Source organism: Notamacropus eugenii, chromosome 1, assembly GCF_028372415.1.
Source record: "Notamacropus eugenii isolate mMacEug1 chromosome 1, mMacEug1.pri_v2, whole genome shotgun sequence".
Lineage (NCBI taxonomy): Eukaryota > Metazoa > Chordata > Mammalia > Diprotodontia > Macropodidae > Notamacropus > Notamacropus eugenii.
Genome location: NC_092872.1, coordinates 279,294,769 through 279,317,170, shown reverse-complemented (window position 1 = coordinate 279,317,170; position 22,402 = coordinate 279,294,769). Strand labels below are relative to the sequence as shown.

General features: G+C 42.8%; 1 protein-coding gene and 1 long non-coding RNA gene across 2 annotated transcripts in view; one reads left to right on the top strand and one right to left on the bottom strand.

Moving 5' to 3' along the window:
- Positions 1 to 119: 119 nt before the first annotated feature.
- On the bottom strand, positions 120 to 10,716 carry LOC140517577 (uncharacterized). Its single transcript, XR_011971642.1, has 3 exons — positions 10,561 to 10,716; positions 6,318 to 6,385; positions 120 to 677 (listed from the first exon to the last, which is right to left on the bottom strand). It is a non-coding gene; the product is annotated as an uncharacterized lncRNA (long non-coding RNA).
- The window catches only part of ATAD1 (ATPase family AAA domain containing 1), a 62,001-nt gene continuing 48,325 nt past the window's right edge, over positions 8,727 to 22,402 (top strand). Inside the window, exons 1-2 of the mRNA XM_072628947.1 lie at positions 8,727 to 8,872; positions 11,952 to 12,093. The gene's annotated coding sequence lies outside the window, so the exon portion shown is untranslated. The remainder of the gene's footprint in view (positions 8,873 to 11,951; positions 12,094 to 22,402) is intronic.

Sequence of the window (22,402 nt, the reverse complement as noted above, 5' to 3'; positions counted from 1 at the left end):
GTATCTGTAGCACGTAAAGGGTGCTGGCTACCCAGAAGGTGATTGATCCATAGCATGTCTTTGAAGGCAGATGTTATGGGAAATTAAAATCACCAGGCCTAGAAGAGATTCCTTGTGGTTTTACTTCCCCAATCTAGAAAATGAAGAATTTGAACTCCGTGACCTCTAAGGGCCCCTCCATCTCGAAGGTTGGAAATCCTGTGAAGAAAGGGGGGCCTTTTCTCTACCCTTTCACTTGCTGAATCCCCACCCATCCTTTAAAACTCAAACCAAAGGCCATCTCCTTCATGAATGAAGGCTTCTCTGACTGTGTCCCCAGGGTGAACATCCTTCTGCTTTGCAGCTGCCAGGGTACTGACATCTCAAGCCTCATGGAGTCATGTGCATGTTGTAACCCCCAGTGCCACTGCCAACCCCATAAAGGCAGAGGAGCCCAGTCTCGCTAGACTTGAATGATGCCCAGGTCTGGTATCTGGCTGTGTGCTGTGTGCTGTGTACACGGGAACTCCGTAAATAATATTGAAGTCCAAATGGCAGAAGAGGAAATACTTATCCAGTGTCCTTTACAATGAAAGACAGGCGGAGAACCAGGGAAACAGTGCCATCTGCTGGAGAATGAGGATATAGCGAGGATTCTCTGCAAGACCCCACTGTGCGGTGACAGGGAGGGGAGGGGGCTGAAAAAGAATACCTTTGGTTAGTCTACGAAACAGGGATGGGCCAACCTGCATAGAAACTGCTAACTAAGGCCTCTGGGTTGGTGAGAAGAGGGTTAGATCTCCTGGGAGTTCCTCCGGTGAGACTGGAATAAGTCATGCCCTTGATGAGCCTCGGTTTTTTCATGAGTAAAATGAAAAGGTTGAAACTATCCAGAGTAGCACTGGGCAGGTGAGGCGGGGAGGGGGCAACAGAAACAAAGCAGGCACCTGACAAGTGGGGAAACGACTGAAGGAACCACGCTGTATGAATGGAGTGGAAGAGTATTTCAAAAACAATAAAAATGAGTTCCATAAGTCTAAACAAATGTGGAAAAACAGTCCATACAATGACTACAACCATGTCAACCAAAACAAGAAGGAAAGGAGGTCCAAATTTATTTTCACAATTAATCTTGATCTAAGACAGCAGATGACAAGATAGTACCTTTCTTTCTGTAGAGGTGAGGGTCTATGGTTATGGAATGGTGCATGTCCTATCGATGCACTCCCTTTGCTCATTATCAGCTTTATTTTTCTTATAGGGGAGTGTTCAAAGGGGGAGGGATAAATATATATATATATAAAGAAGTGACTGTGTTACAGACACCAAAGGCATCAGACTTTTTAAAAATGAAGAAAATTAAAAGGCATTCACAAGATCATAGATTGACAATGGAAAGGGGCATTAGAGTTGCTCAAGCCTAATCCTGCCCTCATTTTTCAAATGTGTAAATCAAGGGCCAGGGGAAGCCAAGTGATTTTCTCAGGGTCACATAGCTAGGGAAACAATGTGAGCAGACAAAGGTAGGGCAGAAGGCCAGTATAGAGGCAGGTTCTTGTTGCCCTTTGACCTGTTCCGTTGGAACTATCCCTAGCTTGGAGAGGGCTTGCATTCCAAAGAACTAGCTAGTTCCCTTGGGGAGTGAGTGGTATTACCTGGGCTGGGCCTGGCCACAGAACTTTGAATGGGCGTGTGCCTCACTATCATATCAGTTAGAATCATAAGACTGTTCTGCTTCCTTCAGAATAGTCTGGCCTTTGGTATTCTCGATGACATTCACCAAAGGTCATGGCACCCTTCTGTAAACTTCCTCGTGCAACAAACAGGGTCAAAGTCCTCTGACAGAAAGAGAACATCCCCCACTAGACCTTCTCTTCCCCTCCCCAGAAAGCAGCTCTGACCTTGGGACAGACTTGGGCCACACAATGATGGGTTCTGAACAGTCCCAGAGGAGACTGAGGAGGAGGAGGAGACTTATTCTTGTCTCCCACCATTGTCTCCAAAGTCCTGTTCCACTTGGATGTACACAACTCCTTTCTTGTTCTGAGCTTATCAGGAGATTTCTGTGCATCTGTGTAGAGGGTCAGATCTGTGGTTTCATTGGTAAAGGGAATTCCTGGTGGGGATAATTCCCTCTGCCAGTGCAAATCAGCAATGGCCTTACAGCTTTTAGTCTTGGATCAATGCCTGGTGCCTTAAGAGGTTATGTGACTAATGTGGTAATTTGTTAGAAAGGCAATTTGGAGGATCAGATAGAAAGCATCCATATTCATCTCTTTAAATATCTCCTTCTATTTGAAAAAAAAAATGTATAGGCAATAAAATAGCAGAGCAAAGAAGAGGTAAACTATGTCTGTTGTTACTGACATATGGAGACAGGTTGCAGTTGAGATCCCCTGGAAGTAGAAAGGGCAGTGGCTAACTGGTACATCACAAGCTTGTTACCAAGCAGTAGCATAACCAGTTGAAAGGGTCTAGGTTCAAATCCTGCTTCTCTTCCCACATGGCCTTGGGCAAAGTCACTGAAATGCCATGAGCCTCAGTTTCCTCTTTTGTAGAATGAGAGTGGGACCCGATGGACTTTCAGGTTCCTTCTAGCTTGTGATTCTATGTGTAAATTAAATGTCATAGATTAGCGTTGCAAGGGGTTTAGGTCCAGAGACATTAAGTAATTTGATCAAAGTCAGACATGTAGTGAGAAGTAGAGCTGGGATTAGCTCTAGGAGCTTTCTCAGACTCCAAATCTAGCATTCCTTATACTGTGTCATGCTGCCTCTTTAATGATTTAGTTATTGGTAGAGGAAGGTTCAGGTCCAGGTAAGCACTGAGAGCTTGGCAAGTGTGTGACTGCCTTGACAAGGCCCCCCGGAAGAGTTCCTCTACTTGATCATGTGTTTGTTTATTTCCCTCTACACAGTGACTTGTAGGAAAGCACTCTAGGAAATAATGAGTTACAGCTACATTTCCTCTGCTGGGCATCTTTTATGGGCTGCACTTACCACCATCTCAATGGTTGAGGGGAGGGGTTATCAATGTTCTGGGACAAGAAAGATTGCAACAATATGACTATTCGTGGATAAATACATTTGCGTACATTTTTTTAGAGTTCTAAATCTATGCCTTATCACTCTAGCTTAGCCCTTGTATCTTCTTCTTCCTCTAGACCATTCATGGTGATACTGACAGATTTCATTTTTGAGAGTCCCTTTCTCTCTTGAACTATCCTTCCTTTTAGCAAGACAGATCATGATATTTTACCTATAATTTCTTTGAGCTTTTAAAAAATTTGCTATTTACAGAATAACTGGCTGCAGAAGATGGTTGCTTTCTCTACAAAGGTTCTCATTGCATCCATTTTTAGCACTGTCCTCCTTGTTCTGAGTCAAATCCAGAAAAACAGTCCCTTTTGTTTATTTCTTTGCTCCTAAGAATTGAAACTTCTAGGACTTTTGTTCCAATCTGTCCAATGACCCCAACCCTGTCATTTTCTACCTGGGTAACTTTGGGTAAAACTTTTTAACTATTCTGGACCTGAGTTTCCTCATCTGTAAATGGAAGGGACTGGATTCAGCCTCTAAGTCAGCTTTAAATATATGAGCCTATAAGACAAAGCAAGAGTTTATCAGTTACAATTTACTATAAATGGAGCCAACATAATATGCAATAGAGAAATATCAGAAACATTCCCACTAAAAATAGGTACAAAGCAAGGGTATCCAATCACCACTTTTGCTCAATATAATGTACTGAAAATTATGGTTCTGTAATTATAATAAGATAGAATAAAGATATTAAAGGGATTAAAATATGAATTAAAAGGTCAAAACATCATAGTTTTCAAATGATAAAGTACCATAACTAGAAAATCCAACCATCTCTAAAATTAATGTAGACATTAAATTATTTCAACATTTCCCAAATATAAAATAACACTCATTTTCTTGGATAAAGCTCAAAAAAACAACAGAAAGAAACATTTCAAAATAACAAAAGCAATCACATGATCAGGAACTGATCTTCTTAGTAATATACATGTATTCAACTTTAATAAACAAAATTAAAGAATCACATAATTTAAAGTTTAAAGGGACTTCAGTGGTCATCTAACTTACAACCCATATAAATGTAATCCACAGGAATTTTAACTATTATGTACCTTAAAAATATCTATCCAGCTTCTGCCTGAAGACCTCCAATGTTACCAACACTTCTCAAAACAACCCATTCTACTTCTGGATAACACTAATTGTTAGATTTTTCTCCTGACATTAAGTTTAAATTGGCTTCTTTTCAATTTTAGCCATTTTCCTTAGTTCTGTCTTGTAGGGCTAAACAGAATGAATCTGGTCCTTCATCCACAAGGAAGTCTTTCAAATATTTGAACACAGTTATCATTTTCTCCTCTCCCCCATCTTTTCTAGATTATACATTCCTAGTATCAACTGATGCTCATATAGCAAATGTGATGTTTGCAAAGAGACTTGGAAACTTTGACACTATACATAAGATTGATTTATTGGTATTGTTATTTATTCATTAACTTATTTTTCAACCTCCATTTTCACTGGCACAGGGAATTCCCAGTGAGAAACTCCTTTTATCAATGCAGATGAATAATTGTTGCATAGCATGTAGTCTTAGAGAGCTGCCTAAGAAATTAAGAAGTTAATGTTTCAGAGGGACAGATAGCAGGTATGTGTGAAAGGCATGACTTAAACCAAGATCTTACTAATTCCAAAATCATCTCTCTTTCCAATATGCCACATTAATTCATGATTATTGTTATTATCACATGGCATGTATTCAATGATCTTCACTGTCTTGTTTATTCTTCTCTGTATGTTCTCCAACTTATCAACTTATTTCTTAAAATGTTCCAGCCAGAACTAAGCACAATATTCCATGTGTAGGCTGACCAGTGCAGAGTAGACATCGGGGAGACCACTGCCTTATCCCTGAAAATGAAACCTCTCCTAATTCAACCTAAGATTGCATTATTTTTTTATCTGCTGTGCACCACTGTAAAAACCACTCTGTGGAGTTTATAGATCACTAAAACTCCCATATCTTTTTCAGATAAAATGCTATCTGGTCATATTTCTTCCCTCTCATACTTGTAAAGTTATTATTCTGAGTTCAAATGTAAGGCTTATCTTTTATTTCTAACATATTATATCTTTTTGGAGTCAACCTAATGTGCTTAACCCATCAAGATCATCCTGGACTTATAATCTTTCATCAGTGTGCTAACTATTCATCCCTAGCTAGGCTGCTAGGTTTTACTTAGCACAGAACCCTGAACAAGCCACTAAACCTACAGATGAGGAAACTGAGGTAGACAGTTACTTGTTCAGGGTTCCACTAGTGTGGAAGTGTCTGAGTCAGGATTTGAATACAGAAGTTCCTAACTCCAGGTCCAATGCTCTGTATGCTGTGGTGCTCCCTACTGTCATTCTACATTTACAGTACCTCTCACATATGCCCCCTTCTTTCACTCAGCAGCCACCCTCATTTCTTTCCTGGATTATTGCAATAGATGCCTAACTGGGGTCCCCAACTTGAGTCTCTCGCCACTGAAATGGACCCTCCACAATGCCACTAAGGTGATTTTCCTAAAGCATAGTTTTACCATATCACTGCCTTTCTCAGTAAACTCCAATGGCTTTCTATTGTCTTTAGGATCAAACTGTTCCCGTGTTTGACATTTAGATCCTTTTGCAGCTTGGCTCCCTCAGACCTGTCCAACCTTATCACTCTTCCCCTGTATACCAAAGTCCAGTCAAACTAGTCTTGCCTCTGCTCCTCAGGCACAGCCCCACGGTTGTCTTGCGCCTTTCCCACAGCTATCCCCCATTCCTAGATTGGCTCTCTCCCTTCCTGATTCTTCACATCACCTTCCCTTTCCTTTTCTCCTGAGAGTCTAAGGCCCTCCTCCCAAACTATCCTCTATCTATTTGTGTATATTCCTATACATGCTACTTTCCTCAGCTAAATGGCAGTCTCCCTGAGGGCAGAGATTGTCTGTATAGCCCCAGCGCCTGGCACACAGGAGGGGACTAATAAGTGCTTGCTGATGGATTGAATAATTTACTTAAATTCTCTACTTTGTACAAAGGGTTCACAGTGAAAGAAGGAACAATTGATAGGAAGTGCTGAGGCATTTACATCTTGTGTGCAGAAGCTCACAGTATAATGTGTCACACGTTAGAATTTGGAATCTGGAAGACTCCACTTCATAATTCACCTCTGATATAGACTTGCTGTGTGATCATGGGCAAGACACTTGACCTCTCTCTTCCTCATCTATAAATAGGGATAAGAAGAAGCATAGGCCCTACCTTACAGGATCTTAGAAGGTTCAAATGAGTTCATGTTTGCAAAGCCATGGAGAAATGTCCTTTATTCCCTGTTCCCAGGCAAAGCAAGAAAAGGGAAGGCTTAGGAGTTGTTCACGGATGATGCCCCTGGTAAATTCCCCACCTGGCTGGCATGAGCATCTGCCAGGATCCTTCAGGTGAAATAAGAACAGTTATTAAACTTCTTGACCTTTCTACAGCCCTTCTCCAATGGGCAAAGTGCTCTGTGCACATTCTCATCGATGTCATTAAGGCAAGGAAAGCTCTGTTGTGAGGGTGAGGGCAATAGGCCACTGAAGCTGGATGACAGTCCCAGATAACATCAGATGTCTCTCTCCCTTTAGAGAGACAAAGAGTCAACCATTTCTGATACATATTGACTGCATGACCTGGGGCAAGTCACTGGACTTTTCTGCCATCTGAACAACTCTCTAAGACTACAGGTTGTATCAACAGAGAGAGTTTCTTCATCTGGGAATTCCCCATCTCAGTGAAATCTCAGGGGGTAACTCTCTCTTTCCCTCTTGAGTTGACCTCAGCTCTTGCCCATATACCATGTATGGTTAATCTCTCTTCCCAAGCACTCTTTTTCAACAGAGTTGACAGCTGGATGGAAGCCCACAGCCCCTACAGTTGGGGTAGCTGTCATGATATATCAGTAAGGTGGCACCCTGACTTTCCCATCTATCTGGTGAGTGCATGAGTCAGCTCCCCAGCCTTATCACCTCTGGGGAGATGTGATAAAATCGAGTCCCCGAGTCTGCAGAGTTGAAGACTAGACCTTTGGGCTCTTGGCAGCAACTTCACTTGAGGGCTGTCACTGCCAGAGGCCTAACCAGAGCAGCTGAATGGTATATTTCTGTAACCCAGTGGATAGGGGAGAAGGAGAGAGAGAGAAACAGAGACAGAAGCAAAGAGATAGAGACTCAGAGAAACATAGAGAAACAAAGACAGAGGTGGCAAGGCAGAAAGACAGTAAAAGAGAGAGATAGTCACAGAGACAAAAGATGAGAGACAGAGAAACATAGAGACAGAGATTGTGACAGAAATATAGAGAGGCAGAGAGATAGTCACAGAGACCCAGAGATGAAAAAGACATAGAGAGATGGGGGGCAGAGAGACAAACACAGACACAAAGACAGAGATAGGGCTATTCCTTGCCTGAAAAAGCCAAGTAGGGGCTCTTAATGTGTACCTGTCAGACTTATCTAGTTTTGTATGAACTGTCTGGGTGTTTCATTGGTTGCTACACAAGGTAAGCAAGCTTGAAGCATGTCTCCAATCCATAGGATGGACTTTCGTGATGAACTTCTGGGAAGGCCTGGAGAAGAGGCCACCAGGAAGGGTGATGGCTCTTAAGGCTCCTAATTAGACTTCTAGGATCTAAGACTTAGGGCTACAAGGGACGTTGGGGGTTCTCTCCTCCAATCTCTTATTTTACATTGTTGAAAAACAGGCCTTTATTGTGTGTAGAAAGAGCCAAGCCAACAAAGTCATTGTAAGCAGCAGGCACCACCTCAGTGCTAAGCTACAAAGACAAGAACAAGATTGTCCACTCTCAAGGACCCCACACTCTATGGGGAGACGCCACCTGTAAAAAGGTGAGAGCATACATGAAGGTTTGAGGTTAGGGTGCCATTAGGAAAGGCTTCCCAGAGGACACAGCTCAGAGCCTGAACCTCTGAGAAAGCTGACTGGTCTAAGGAGCAGAAGGAAGGAAGGAGGGGCTTCCAGGCCCTAGGTTGGGGGGCACCATTTGTGCACTGGAATGGAGCCAGGAGAAAGAATTCTAGTTCAAGAAAGAGTGGGAGTTCAGTCTGTCTGGGACATAGATTGATGCCAAATGAGTCCAGAAGTCAGGTGGGGGCCAGACTGGAAAAGGCTGTGCAGCTGGAGAGTCGTTACCTCCCAGAAAAAATGGTGAGCCTCTGAAACTTGTGCTTGAGGAGAACTTGGTGAGAAGGCTCCGTGAGAGGCCAGTGATCTGGGATGAACCAGAGAAGGGATACTGCTCAAGCTGCTGGGGAAAGAGAACAGACAGGTCTGGCTACTGGTGGGCTATGGGGTGGGGATGTAGGGGTGACAGGGATGGCAGAGTCAAGGCTCTAGTGCGTTAATTGGGAGCTGCCCAGGGTGCCTATTCTTCCTGGATAAACCCTCCCAGAGGCCAGACCCCTGGATCAACGCTGTTGTCTCTTATGAATGGAGTCTCTCCATGGAGCATGCCATCCTCCAATCCAAAAGTGTTCCCGTGGTCCCCTCCAGGGAGGCTGGGGAGGGTGCCCTGTGACGTCAGCCTGGCCCCTGGGCTGATATTATGACATGGGTCTCAGATCACACCCCCTCCTTCTCTCCCTCTTCAAAGTTCTCTGCAGCCCAGTGAACCAAGCTTAGGTGATGTCACTTCCCCCCCCGGACAAGTTAGTTCCCTGGCATGTTGCCCCTAAATTGGAAAGATGACGGTGCAGGCAAAAGTCATCAGAGAGCAAACCAATAGAGGCTGCCCAAGAAACATCCCCCCCTCAAAGCTGCCCAAGGTACTGTGACCCTTACATCAAAGCTTAACCTGCTGGTAGGCACTGGCCTTGATGCCCCCTCCCCACCTGCTCCCTCTTCCCATCCATAAGGTCCCAGGTAGTACAGAGAAGAATGTGGCATTTGGAGTCCAGGGACTTGAGTTCAAGTTCTGACTATGCTACTTCTGTGTGACTATGGGCCTAGTTTGCCCACCTAAAGGTGAGGGAATTGGACCCAATAGTCCAGCTTTCCTGATCAGTCACATTCACAGTGACTGTCCTGACTCCCAGGATGATCACTCCCAAAGAGGACAGTCTCTTCTCCACTCCTCACATGCTTCTAGGGCCTCCCATAGCACTCTCCTGCTTCTCATGCTCCCACTGAGAGGCCTAAGATGATCCAAGTTCAAACTCTGCAGAATCCCCAGAACGGACACCCCAAGCTCTGATTCTTTCTAGACTTCCCCATGAGGAGACATCTGGAAACATCTTTAACACTCTACTTTATATTTCTCTTCCAAAGGACCCTCTTGGCTTAAATCAGTTGAGAAGTCACCACGTTTACATTCTAGGCCCTGGAACAAAAGGTGCCTTAAGGGTCCTTCACCCTTTGTTGATTGCAAAGCAAATAACTCTGACAGAGAAGGGGCCCTTTCCTGGCAGGCTTCCCCACAGCATATGGTTCATGAGGTATTTTGTCTTAGCCACAGGGGGCTTTTTTTCCAAAGTTTCAAAATCCAAAAAGCCCTGCCTCTCCCTCCCCTACCCCCCCCCCCCCCCCGATAAAACAGCATGGGACTTTTAGGTTACATTTTTAAAAGACAAAATATCTCTTCCAAGCTAAGTTGTTTTCATTCAATTCAACCAACATTTAATACTAGCTGCTCAGCACTGAGTAAGGGAAGGTAGGATGGGGAGGGGGGGTGTATGTAGACAGAATGCAAAATTTAGATAAAGTATAGTCCCTGGCCTCATGGAGTTCATAATCTAAGAGGAGAGTAGGCCTCACAGTCTTATAAATCAAGTATAACTGATAACACAATTTTAAAAATAAATATTTTATGATTTTGGGTGGATATCACCATCATTTCTGAAAAGACCATCTTCCCTTCTCCTGCCAAGAAGTCTCCCTTATAACAACAACAACAAAAAGATGGTTAAGGTAAACAAATGAACACCATGGACATGTCTGAGAATCTGTGCCTCCTTCAGCTTCCCCTGGAGGAAGGCAGGGAAGGGAGCTTAGATCAGTGCTTTGAAGGGAAGCCAAGATCTGTCACCTGACTAGTCTAATAACACAGCCAGTCAGCAATGTGTTCCTCCTGAAGTTCTTCTAAAATGAAATGCCTAAATTCCAACTGGGAATAGATTTCATCATTTGTTAGTGTCATCTCGAGGCCCTGAATGATTTTAATGCGGAAGACGGGACGCAACTCTCATCCTTGACTACCAGCAGTGGATGGGCCACAAGTGCCTACAGCCCACCTCAGGCACGGCCCATGAGGAGGAGACTGTAATCTTCTTGTGGACAGGAACTGTTTCATTTTACTTTATATTCCTTATGCCCAGCAGAGTCCTGGTACACAGTAGGCACTTAATATGTGTTGAATGGCTTTGAGGAGAGAGAAAGAAAGAGAACTGAGGAGAACAGACAAGGAGAGAAAGCAGGGAGGACAGAGAAGGGGATGAGGGAGAAGAGGGTCACCAACCTCTTTAGTCCTGGATCCCAGACTGACCAAAGTACACGGGTCATTGGCACTATGTCCTGAGAAATTGCAAAGGAGACAAAACAAATGGGAAGGAAGAGTGGGAAAGGGGGGAAGAAAAGGGGCCCATCTTGGGGAGAGAAGTCATAGGCCCTGAAAAATTACTGGGCAACCATTGACCAACTCTCATTCTAGAGCCCTGACAATCACTCGATTCTCTTGTAGTTCCATTCCAATGGAAGCATCTTTTCTTTTCTTGATAACTGGTTTTTGGTCCAGGTCAATGACTGGTATATGGGGGAACTGCCAATGTAGAAACTTCTTACACTGGTGTATATTGGCAACTCATTTGAAATCTCTTAACAGTTGTCTGGGGGTATTGAAAGGCTGTCACTTGTCCATGATCACACAGCTATTATGTGACAGGACTTGAACTCAGGTTTTCCTGACTCCAAAACTAGTCTTCTATCTACTTCTAATATGTTTCTATTCTTGATGGTAATTAAGATTTAATAACATTAATATTACTTCCAAAAGATTGCTTTTAAAAGTTATTGGTGGCATAGGGTTGTGAATACAATCATAGTTCTACAGTGGAAAGGAATTTCAGAGGTCACATAGTCCATCCCTCTCATTAGACAGTTGAGGAAATGACTCCCAGAGAGATCAGGTGATTTGCCTAAAGCAACACGGCAATAAGTGACAGAACCAGAATTTGACCTCGAACCCAGTAACTCCAAATTCAGCCCTCACTACACTGCCTCAAACTACAAACCTTGTAAAATTTTGAGAAGGCAATGTATATAGAGTGCTTTGTGTAATACTCCCACTACTGGGGGGGCAAGTCCACCAGCCTGTACTTGAACTCATAAACTGGATCCAATTTGCTTTGGGAAGCTGCTACTATTCTTAGGGTTCTTGTTGTTAATGAGCCCCCACTAGTGTGTCCCCCATTAAAAATTATACAATAACTTCAACAAAAGCATTTACTCAGCAAATATAATATGAATGACTGGTATAAAACATTCCTCCCCAAACTCTCCTCTAGTACACAGAAGATCCCGGGGGAAAGTGGGCTCAAACTTTGAGTATAAAGAGTACAATGAGGCACATGTGTTGAGAACACTTGTAACAAGAAGGAACTTGCCATTTCTGGCCCTGTTCATTTTCTCTCTGCATGGAATCTTCATGAAGTTCCTCCTACGGTTTCATTTTCTGTTGGGTTCCAAGGATCAATAGTAACCTTCTTGTATCCAGACATATCTCATCAAGGGGGTGGGGAACTAAAGCTGTCACTGTCATTGGATGATTTGTCTTTCAACATTCATCTACAGCTAATGTTACTGCCACCTGCCTCTGCTACTCCAATGGTCACTGCTACTGTTGCCTTTCAGCTCTGACCATCGATGGGACCTAAGATAAGATCTCTGGACCTCCCAAACTCACAAGGTCAACTGGATACTTCCATCTTGGAACACTAAAATCAGGAAATAATAAAACAAAGAGACAGAGGTGGATCACAGACACTGTGACCAGGTAGGAGATATGGCTACTGCCCCTCTCCTACCCAACTTTCGAGGCCACTTCTGAGCAGCTCTGTTCCCTGCAGCCATAAGGGGAAAGAGAGAAGGAGATGTAGTTCACCCCTTTTGCAAACCCACTAAGTTCTGGCTCTGTTCTCTCAGCTCTCCCCGGTCAATCAGAATGTTTTTGTTCACATGGTACCAACCCCTCAATCACACACGACCAGGTATAGGTCACCCCTAACTTCCATCTGCTTGAACTGAAACCGGTCAGGGAGAACCTCTGTAGGCTTCTCAGTCTTCTCCTCCCCACCCCCCCACCCCCCCAACATGGGTAAGTCCACCTTAATAGATGCATGGATGCTTATTGATTGATTCTGATTCAAAGCAAGTAATTTAACTTCTCAGTGGAAGCGTCCCAAACTACAAACTGGAGAGCAGGTGGTGATATGTACTGATGCAAGATGTTTTCTCTCTGGGAGCTCTCTATATGGATGTTCTTGTAGAACTGGCTATATGTGTGTATACACACACGTATAGACATATGCATATATATGTATAAAGCACTGATAGTCAATATAACTATCTATACATCTACTCAAACAATATGTGTACACATGTGTAAATGCATGCCTGTTCATGTGTACATTATTGATATTCTCCTATAACTGGCCATACATACACACATACATACACATATACACACACACATAAATGATGGATTGTGCAAGTTTGGGGGAGGAGAAATAATAATAACAAATTTGTTTCTGGGAAAGGAAAGTAGTGTTTGGAGAAGGTCGCTGCCCCCATGGAGCTCACGTCTAACTGTTACAGGACCTCAACCCAGTAACTAGAAAGCCAAGTCAGGCACCAGTCGCAATAGAGGAATACAGGCCAAGGCATGGATGATGTTGGAGAGGAAGTCTCAGCCTGAGCCTGTCCAGTTCTGGCCCTTCTGTTGGACTCTGCTGTCAGATTTACACACTTCCTCTCCCCCAGACCCATTGTTTATAGGGCTAGGGGCCGATGGGTGAGAAAGAAGAATCCCTATGAAGGGGTTCCAGCCATCTAATTTACACTGTATGTTCGCATTGGCAAGGACAAATCTCCATATTTATAACTTCAAGTAGGGTAAACTAGACTCTCTGTGACTGCTTCCCCTGGATTGCTCACACTCGCGGGACCTGCCTATGATCCCAATCCTGGGCCCTAAACCAACCTATTCACCAAGTATTTATTAAGCACCAGCTGGGTCAGGCTCTGTGTTGGTGCCAGGGATATGAAGACAAAGACTGAAACAATCCTTGTTTTCAAAGACTGTGCCTTCTAAAATAGAGAGCAGTTTGGGAATTTGTTCTTAAAGGACAGAATGAATGCCAGACTCACCACTGTGAGCAAAGGTTTGGAGGTGGGAGGGAAATCACTGAGCATGATTCTGAGATGAGGACAAGTCAGGTATGCTGACTGAGGGAGTCACAGGAGGCTTCATGGATGGGAGGCTTCTGAGTTGGACCTGAAAGGCTAGATAACAACATGGAAAGGGGGTAAGGGAAGGCATTTGGGGCCTAAACAACAGAGTGAGCAAAGGGCTCCAATCAGATCTCAAGTGAGTCATCTTAGTGTAGTAAAGGAAATAATACAAGATAAGACTGGAAGGGTAGGGTGGCCCAAGATCATACAGGACCTTGACTGCCAGTTCACTGTGATGGAACAGATATTTATGAAGCACCTACTACGTTCCTGGAAAAGGAGTTTGAGTTTCACTCAATAGGCTATGTGGAGCTCTTGAAAATTTGGGGAGAGGATGAGATGCTCAGGATGTACATCAGGAAGGTCACTGGGGTAGCAGCAGTCTGGAGGCTGGCTTTGAGTTCAGATTTGTCCCCAGAAAATCAACCAGTCTTTTTTTTTTTTTTTGGCAAGGTCCATATTGCCAATTCTGGATAGCCCCTAGTCACTTGGAAAGGTTCAAGGTCATCTTTTTTGTTGTTCCCAGTTGCTAAAGCCTTCCTCTCTAAGACCACCTTGTATCTACTCTACATGAATCTTGAATATCCTGAGTTATGGATATGTTGCCACCTCCTTTAGAATATAAGGGTAGGGACTGTTGGGGATTTTTCATTGTCTCCTCAGTACTTAGCACAGTGCTTGGCATGTAGTAGGCATTTAATAAATGCTTGTTCATAGACCATAAGATCATGGACTTAGAGCTGGAAATCATCTTAGAAACCACCAAGTTTACTTCCCTCCCCTTTTACCAAGGAGGAATCTGAGGCACAGAGGGGATGAGGGACTTGGGCAGGGTCACACAGCTTGTACGTGACTGAGGTGTGTATTCAACTCAGGGCCTCATAACTCCAGGTCCAGTGCCCTACCCACTAACCCACATTGTCTGTCTTGATTGATCAGTTATAGGCAGGAAGCCCTATGAGGAATCTCTTGCAATAATTCAGGCAGGTGGAAATTAGAGCTTACATTGGTTTGGTGAGAGAGGAGAGAACAACTCTGAGGGATTATAGAGCCAGACATGACTGATCTCAGCAGTGGAGGAGATCTGAGGTAAAAGGAAAGATCAAAGATGTCACCCAGGCTGCATCCATGGAAGACCAGGCAAATGATGCCCCAGACAGAGCAGGGATGGCAGAAAGAGGAACAGGGTTAGCAGGTGAGGAGCTCAGTTTGGGGCATGCTGACTTTAAGGTCCCTGGTCTTATGGACATGGCAGTCCAGTAGGAGAGATAAGACATGCCCATAGATTGATGCCAATATAATAAGTGACTGAGTACAAAGTATTCTTCTGTTAGAGAAGGAAGAAAGTTACTTCTAACTGAAAAGGAATCAGGGAAGACTTCTTGGAAGTTAGCCTGCTGCCATCTACTGGGGCAGTTGGCATTGCTCTATTGAAGGGTTGCCAAATCAAAGCATGAACAGGGTTAATCAGTGTCTTTTCGGCTCCTTTTCTGAGTCAACTCCTCTCCTTCCCCACCAAGTTACCCCCAGGCTGAGCTCTTCAGACCAAAGACTCTGTTTTCTTCTGAAAGTCATTACCCATTCCTCTATCATCAGTAGACATTTTCCCAGGCTTCCTTGAGGTTGTGGAAAGGATATGCTGGTAAACATTTAACAACCAGCTCGCCAAAAAAAAAGTACTCAACTCACTTTGAAGTAAAATATGCACTATGAACATTTTCTCTGTCACTTTTCTAAGTCCAAACTATCAACTAAGGAACAATAGATCAAACCTTCATTTGTTACCTTCACTGATTTCTAAGTAGTAAACTTTCACACTGAAAATTCAATGATCAGATCTTGGGAGATGGTAAGAGCAGGCTCCAGCACACCTCTAGAGGGCTGAGGTGAATAGGTTACTTTCTATTCCCATCATGTCCCTAAAAGATAGTGCCAGCAGCACACAAAGCGACTTGGAACTTTAATGAGCCTCAGGAAGGCACTTAGTAACTGTTGGCTCAAGTGTGGCAGATCAACACTGGTGCCCTTTGTGAGCTTCATTCTGGCTGATGCTCCCTCACCCCCACCCCCAAGGTCTGTCCCTGCAAATCCTATCCAGCTCACAACCACAATCTGTTGATGCATGTCAAACACCCATCACTACTCCTGTGGGAGGTACCATAAGAATCACCCTAGATATAAAAACACAGCTATAGACACAGACCATATGCAATGGATATCATCAACTGGTGGTGCCACAGACCAAAACAGCGTTTCTCATGCTCGATAGCTGGGGTGCCTCTGGTGACAAGTGCCATTTTTTCACCCGTTATTCATCAGCCTAGCCCCGGCTAGTTCAGGCTCTTCTGGGAAGTCTGTCCCCCCACCCTACCCACATATGATTCCAAAATTTAGAAGCCAGCAAAGTTTCGGCTCCAGAAGGAAAGTGTTTAGGGGGTGTACAGGTGTCTTTAAAGGGCTGCCATGTGGAAGACAGATAATCTGGTTCTGCTTGACTTCAAGCCAAATTAGACTTCCTGTCACTCTCTGTCTTTAAGCAGAGGCTGAATGAGCACCTGCCAGCTATACCACAGAGGGGATTTTATTCAGGTTGGTTTCCATGCCCCCAGAGGCCCCTTCTAATGATGAGATTCTGCAACCGAGAGCTAGAAGGGACCTGAGAGATCATCAAGTCTAACTCATTTTATGGATAAGGAAACTGAGGGTAGTGAAGTGAATCTGGCACAGATGGAATTTGAACCCAGCACCTCTAACTCTAATTCTAAAGATGTCTCTCTGCTTTACCACAAATTCACATAGGCTTTGTGCACTGTCAATGGGAAGTGAGTTTGATCAGACCAATGTTGCTTCAATAGCATTTTATTCCTTGTGTTATGAGTTTTTAAAACCTGAGATGAAATCCAGGTGAACTCTTGGTATAGCACCTGGGTTAAAGATATTAATGACTAAATAAATTCTGCATAATATAGTCTGAAGAGGTATGAGTTTTTCCTGCTATCACCAACAGTCTATGGAAACTATTATTCATTCAACAAGCATTTATTAATATATATGAAGACAGTAGGGAGGGGAATTGGGCCTGTGATTTCAATAGTATAAGAAACTCCCCCATGAGGAATCTCCCTCTCACAAAGCAGGTCATCTTTATGAGATCTTAGTGTCCAAAGTTGTCCTGGACATTGAGAGATTAAGGGACTTACTCAGGGTCCTATTACCTATGTGGGTCAGAGTTGGACTTGACCTCAGGCTTTCCTAGTTCCTAAGAAGCTATGTCAAGTGTAAAATCAATGGAAAACAATATGGACAAAAGAAGGGAGAAACAACTAGAGGGATTAGGGTGGGCCTCCAGAAAGGTTTCCCTCAAGATGAGTTGTGAAGAAAGGCAGGGATTATGAGAGGCAGAGGGAAGGAGGTATGAGGGAAAGCCTGTGCAAAGGTGTGGAAGTAAGGAGATGGGATGGCGTATTACAACAAGGAGGTCAGTTTGACTGAACCATCAAGAGCATACAGAGAAGTAAGCTAAGGAGAGTCTTGAAAGGTGGGTTGGAGCCAGATTTCAAAGGGCTGTAAATGTCAGACAGAGAATTTGTATTTGAACCTAGAGGCAACAGAGAACTGCTGACATATCTTGGGCCAAAAAATGCTAAGATTGACCCCACGATTTGGGAATATCACCTTTTCGGCTATGTGGAGGTTGGGTCAGCTGAATGGGGGAGAGCCTTGAGACAGGGGGAGCAGCAAGGAGCTGAAGCCATAATGCAGGATGTCAAATAGTAGGAAACACCCACAAGAAAGTCCCATGGCTATTTCTGCCTCACTGGAGGATGATTTTTTAATACATCCGGACATTTTGACACCCACTCACAAAATCTACACTGATGCTTCCTGTACAGCCTGAAAGGTTGCACCTGGCTAAGTGTATCAAGGTTTGAACCAGTGGTTCTACTTTCTATTTTTATGATGTCATGTCATAATCCTGGGATTTTTTTAAAGTCTTGGCTAATTGGCAAAGCTACCGTAATTCCTTTGCAATCAAGTGATGGCTTTTGAGGGAAACTGTTTGGCTCAGACTTTTTTCCAGACATTGCTTGAGTACAGGCATAAGAGAACTGAAGCTGAAATGAATGAACATTTAGTGATGGTTCAGGCTGTGTGGTGGGGAGAAGGTGGGTCTAGTCCAGCCACAGGCTTTGCTCATAGAAATACCTACATTTCTGGTTTATCATGAGGATCAAATATTTGTAAAGTGCTTTGAAAATCTTAAAGCACTCTATAAATGCTAGCTATTAAAAGCAGTGGCGGGGGTAATTAGATGGAGCAGTGGATAGAGTGTCAGGCCTGGAGTCAGGAAGACCCCCTTCCTGAGTTCAAATTCAGCCTCAGACACTTACTGTGTGACCCTGTTTGCCTCAGTTCCTCATCAGTAAAATGGGCTAGAGGAGGAAATGACAAACCACTCCAGCATCGTTGCCAAGAAAACCCCAAATGAGGTCATGAAGAGTCAAACACAACTGAACAACAAAATTTGAAGAAAAAAACTTAAAATTACCCAAGAGGTCCATGACACAAAAACAGATTAAGAATTTTTGCTTCTCTATCATATGCTCTTTACCACAATGGCCTATGAATTTCTTGGAATTAGGAATTGTAGTGCCTCAGTTGGTAAATAGAGAAACAGGTTTGGTGCCATCTTAAAGTCACAGGACCATAACGTAGTATCTGACACACTGTAAGTACTAGCGCATTGTTGGTAGACCTGAGAATCAGTAGAACCATTTTGGAAAGCAATTTGGAATTATGCAAATAAAATAACAACAATGTCCATACCTTTTGACCCAGAGATCTTATATCCTAAGAAGGTTACAGACAAGAAGAAAGTCCCTATTATACCAAAATAGCAGCCCTTTTTGTGGGGGCAAAGAACTAGAAAAAAAGTAGATTCCCTTTGATTGGGAATGGCTAAAGCAAACTGATAGATTAACACAATAGAATGTTCATTGTGCTGTAAAAAATAATGAATAGGATGACTGCAAAGGAATAGGGAGAGGTCTCTAAGAATGATGCAGAATATGGTACATTGTATATATTTTTAGGCTTTTTTAATGAATTGATTAGTTAAGCTGATTTTTGTCTGCTACTTTTGTTGTCTTTAAATAATAGTATTTGCTATAGAAAATGGTTCTCTGAGAGGAAGAATATATGGTAATATAAAAAAAGACTTCAATAAAAACTCATTATCTATCTTATCCATCTTTTTATCTATCTATCCATCTAGCTATCCATTCATTCATCTTTCTATCCATTCATCCATCCATCCATCCATCATCTATCATCTATCTATCCATCCATCCATCTATCTATTCATCTCCCATCCATCATTCATCTATCTATCCATCCATCTATCATTTATCTATCTATCTATCTATCTATCTATCTATCTATCTATCTATCTATCTATTTATCACCTATCTATCAGAAACTGAAAGCTAGAAGGGACCTTAGAGGTTATGTAGTTCAATCTCCTCATTTTACCGAAGAGGCCCAGACAGTTGGAGAGATTTGTCCAAATTTGTCCAAATTCACACAGCTACAAATGCAGAACAGAGCCTGGGTCTTTTGTTCCAAATCATCTCTCTTGCCCCTCAGTCCACTGAAAGTACAATTCACGAAATACCAAATTAAGTTCTGACACATGTTTTCTGCCAAGACTCCCAAGGACATTTTCCCCAGAGTCAGGGAAATCAGAGCATAGGAGTGGCCAGTTTGCAGAAAAAAATTGTTCCAGGATACACAGAAAGGGAGCTCAGAGCATCTTAAGGACTAAAGCACCCAGTACCTTTTGGGCCCCATTGATCAATCTGCTTTTATGAGACCTGAGAATGAACAGCTCAAGCTTGCTATCCTTCCACTGAGGTGACAAATGCCAGATTTATGCTGGCTCTTACATGAAAGTCACTCTGCCGAGGCCTGGACCCAGGGTCCTCCTCCCTGACTCTTATAACTTTTTTTGGGCCAAACACACTTAGAGGCAGCTGGCAAGCCTGAAAACCCTATAGAAATGCAAACTCTTGTTACTACTGGGATTGAGAAACTCCCAGGGTGACTCCCATTCTTGAGTCTTCTCCAAAAAAAAAAAATAATTTGACTTATTGTGATTAAAGCCAATGTTAATGCACCTATTTTTTCAGTAGAAGAAAATTAAAAAAGAGAAACACAGGATCTTATTTTACAATAACCTGCTATATAAAAATGTCAAACTTTATATCTAAGTATTTAAGGATAATAGTGAGTGGTTTCAGTCATGTCCAACTCTTTGTGACCCTTTTTGGGGTTTTCTTGGCAAAGACACTGGAGTGGTTTACCATTTCCTTCTCCAGCCCATTTTACAGATAAGAAACTGAGACAAACAGGGTGAAGTGACTTGCCCAGGGTCCCACAACTGGTAAGTATCTGAGGTCAGATTTGAACTCACATTTGAATTCAGACCTGGTGCTCTATGCACTATGGCGCCACCTAGCTGTCCATTTAAGGATGACTTCATTTTAAAAAGTTATACTGACTTGTCTGCAGACTACATGGTCCACGTGAATAATTGTCTATATAAGCACCAAGGTGTAGCAGACAGAAAGGCCAGTTGAGAGGACATACCTCTTTAACGCATCAGACATAGTGTGTTATAATCCTGCGGCCCTGGGCAACTCACTGAAACTAAATATACCGTATGATTGTTATTGTTATTCCTCCTTGAGGACCAGGAATCTTTTCGGTTTTTTCTTGACATCCTAGTATGACGCACGGAATAAAGAAGGAGCTTATAAATGCTCTGACTGAGGTGCTAATGATAGGATCTTAGCAGAAGGATTGGGGCCCTTGAAGTCTCACCAGACATTTTCATTAGAAGGTTATTAAAAGAAAGGTGAGAGGAAAATCACAGTTTACAATAGAAAAGCAAATAGATGGCCATCAAGAAGGTAGAAAGGAGAAGTAAAGGGAAGAGTGATGGAAAGATGAAAATAGACAACACACCAGAAGTGGGGAGGAAAGAAACTATGTATCTAAAAGTCATGAGCACATGAGCCCCCACTAGTAAAGTTTACCTTTAGTAGTCACCCTATAGACATAATTAGTTCAGAGCAAAGGCATATAATTAGGTGACCAAATAGTAGCTATAAAACTATATAATATAAAATATATTTGCCCCTATAAACCACAGGCACATTCTTCTACAAATATAAACGGCTTCTAAGGAGAAATAAGCACAAACAGTAGTAATGAGGAATACACATAGGGAATACAAGTGGTCAAAGCAACTCATGCATTTGGGACTATAGAGTCCAAATGTCTTTTCTCTTCTTGTAATGTCCTCCCCACTGGGTATAGTGTCCCTTGCTGGTAAGCTGCTCAGCTGAGCTCCACAGATATATTCCTCTCAATTCCCAGGGTATGTTCCTTCGAATCCATGGTGGGCTCTTTTCTCTGCTGCCAAAGTTCATGCTCTCTGTGAAGGTATTTCTTGTTCCTGTCTCTTTGTCTCTTTCTGCTGCTTTATGTTTGCAGGTCCTCCTAATAGGTGAGTCGTCCTACTCAGTTTATAACCTCCTCTATTTGAACAGGTGGATCATGATCCACTCACCAGTCCTCGTCCTTTGAAATTCTGACCAATCCATCCTTGGTGCTGGAGCCTGCATCTGCACACCAATACTGCCTTGGGCTGTCCATCTACTACTCTTGGCTATGTGGTCTTCCCATCTTTTCCCTTTCCAATCCTATTTGTCCTTGATAATATATTTTTTCCCTATTCCTTGTTTGAAAGAAATCACCAATAATATGGTACTGCCTACTTCTACTGACCATATGTCATCCTTATAGTTTTGACTCTTCATAGAATGCAGTATTTCACAGTTTGAATCATCAGAGGGATTATAGGATTATAGAATCACGGGATTTAGAGCTAAAAGAGATCTTAGATATCATTTAGTCCAACCACCACATGCAAAGTTACTTGGTGCAAACATAGCAAAAGATGAGGCTGGAGAGAAAGAGCCTAAACTAAACCACTGGGACCCTGGTTGGTCTGTCACAAGGATTTATTCAGATAGATATGATCTAGGATCTGACCCACCCTTTCTCAAGTGAGACTATAATTTCCACCTCTAGGAAGTGATAGAAACTCAATTCAAATTCCAAAGGCTTGTTCATACTTATGTTTTCCAAATATGCAACATAAGTTAGTAATGCTTTTCTTTGTATATAACAGTTTGAAGTTTTAGACTTTTTGGTGACATTTGCAAAAGTAAAATCTGTTTCTTACATGCTCTAAGGTTCTTTCTTGATCCACATGTCCAAAGTTATGCACTATTAGGCAATATCCTAGGTCATATCCTAAGCGGGTAACATCACCTGCTTTCTGGTTCCATGTGTAGGATCTGTCACAGTCCAATACAGCATTTCATTTCATGGTTCCAATACCTGTCATTGTCTAAGCAGTAAGGTGGCTTCTGCTGTCTGGAATCATTATCTCACACTTATATTTCCACCTGGTTATTAAAATGAGATATTTGTAAAGTGGTCAGCACATGCTAGATGCTTAATTAGTGTGTGTTCCCTTCTTCTCTCCCTCTCTGAGGATCACAGATTGCTCTAACACTTCCTTCTGGTATCACCTAAACTCTAGTACTCTGAGGTATTTTGAGAAAACTATCTGGATCCACATGAGTCTTAACAGATCTATAACTTATTTGGAACTGCCATCTCCTCACAAGTCCTAGCCATACTGCTCACTCTCTGGTCTGTTCCACCTAAACACTGGCTACTTTGTCCACATAAAGATGCCCCCTCTCTATTTCCTGCTC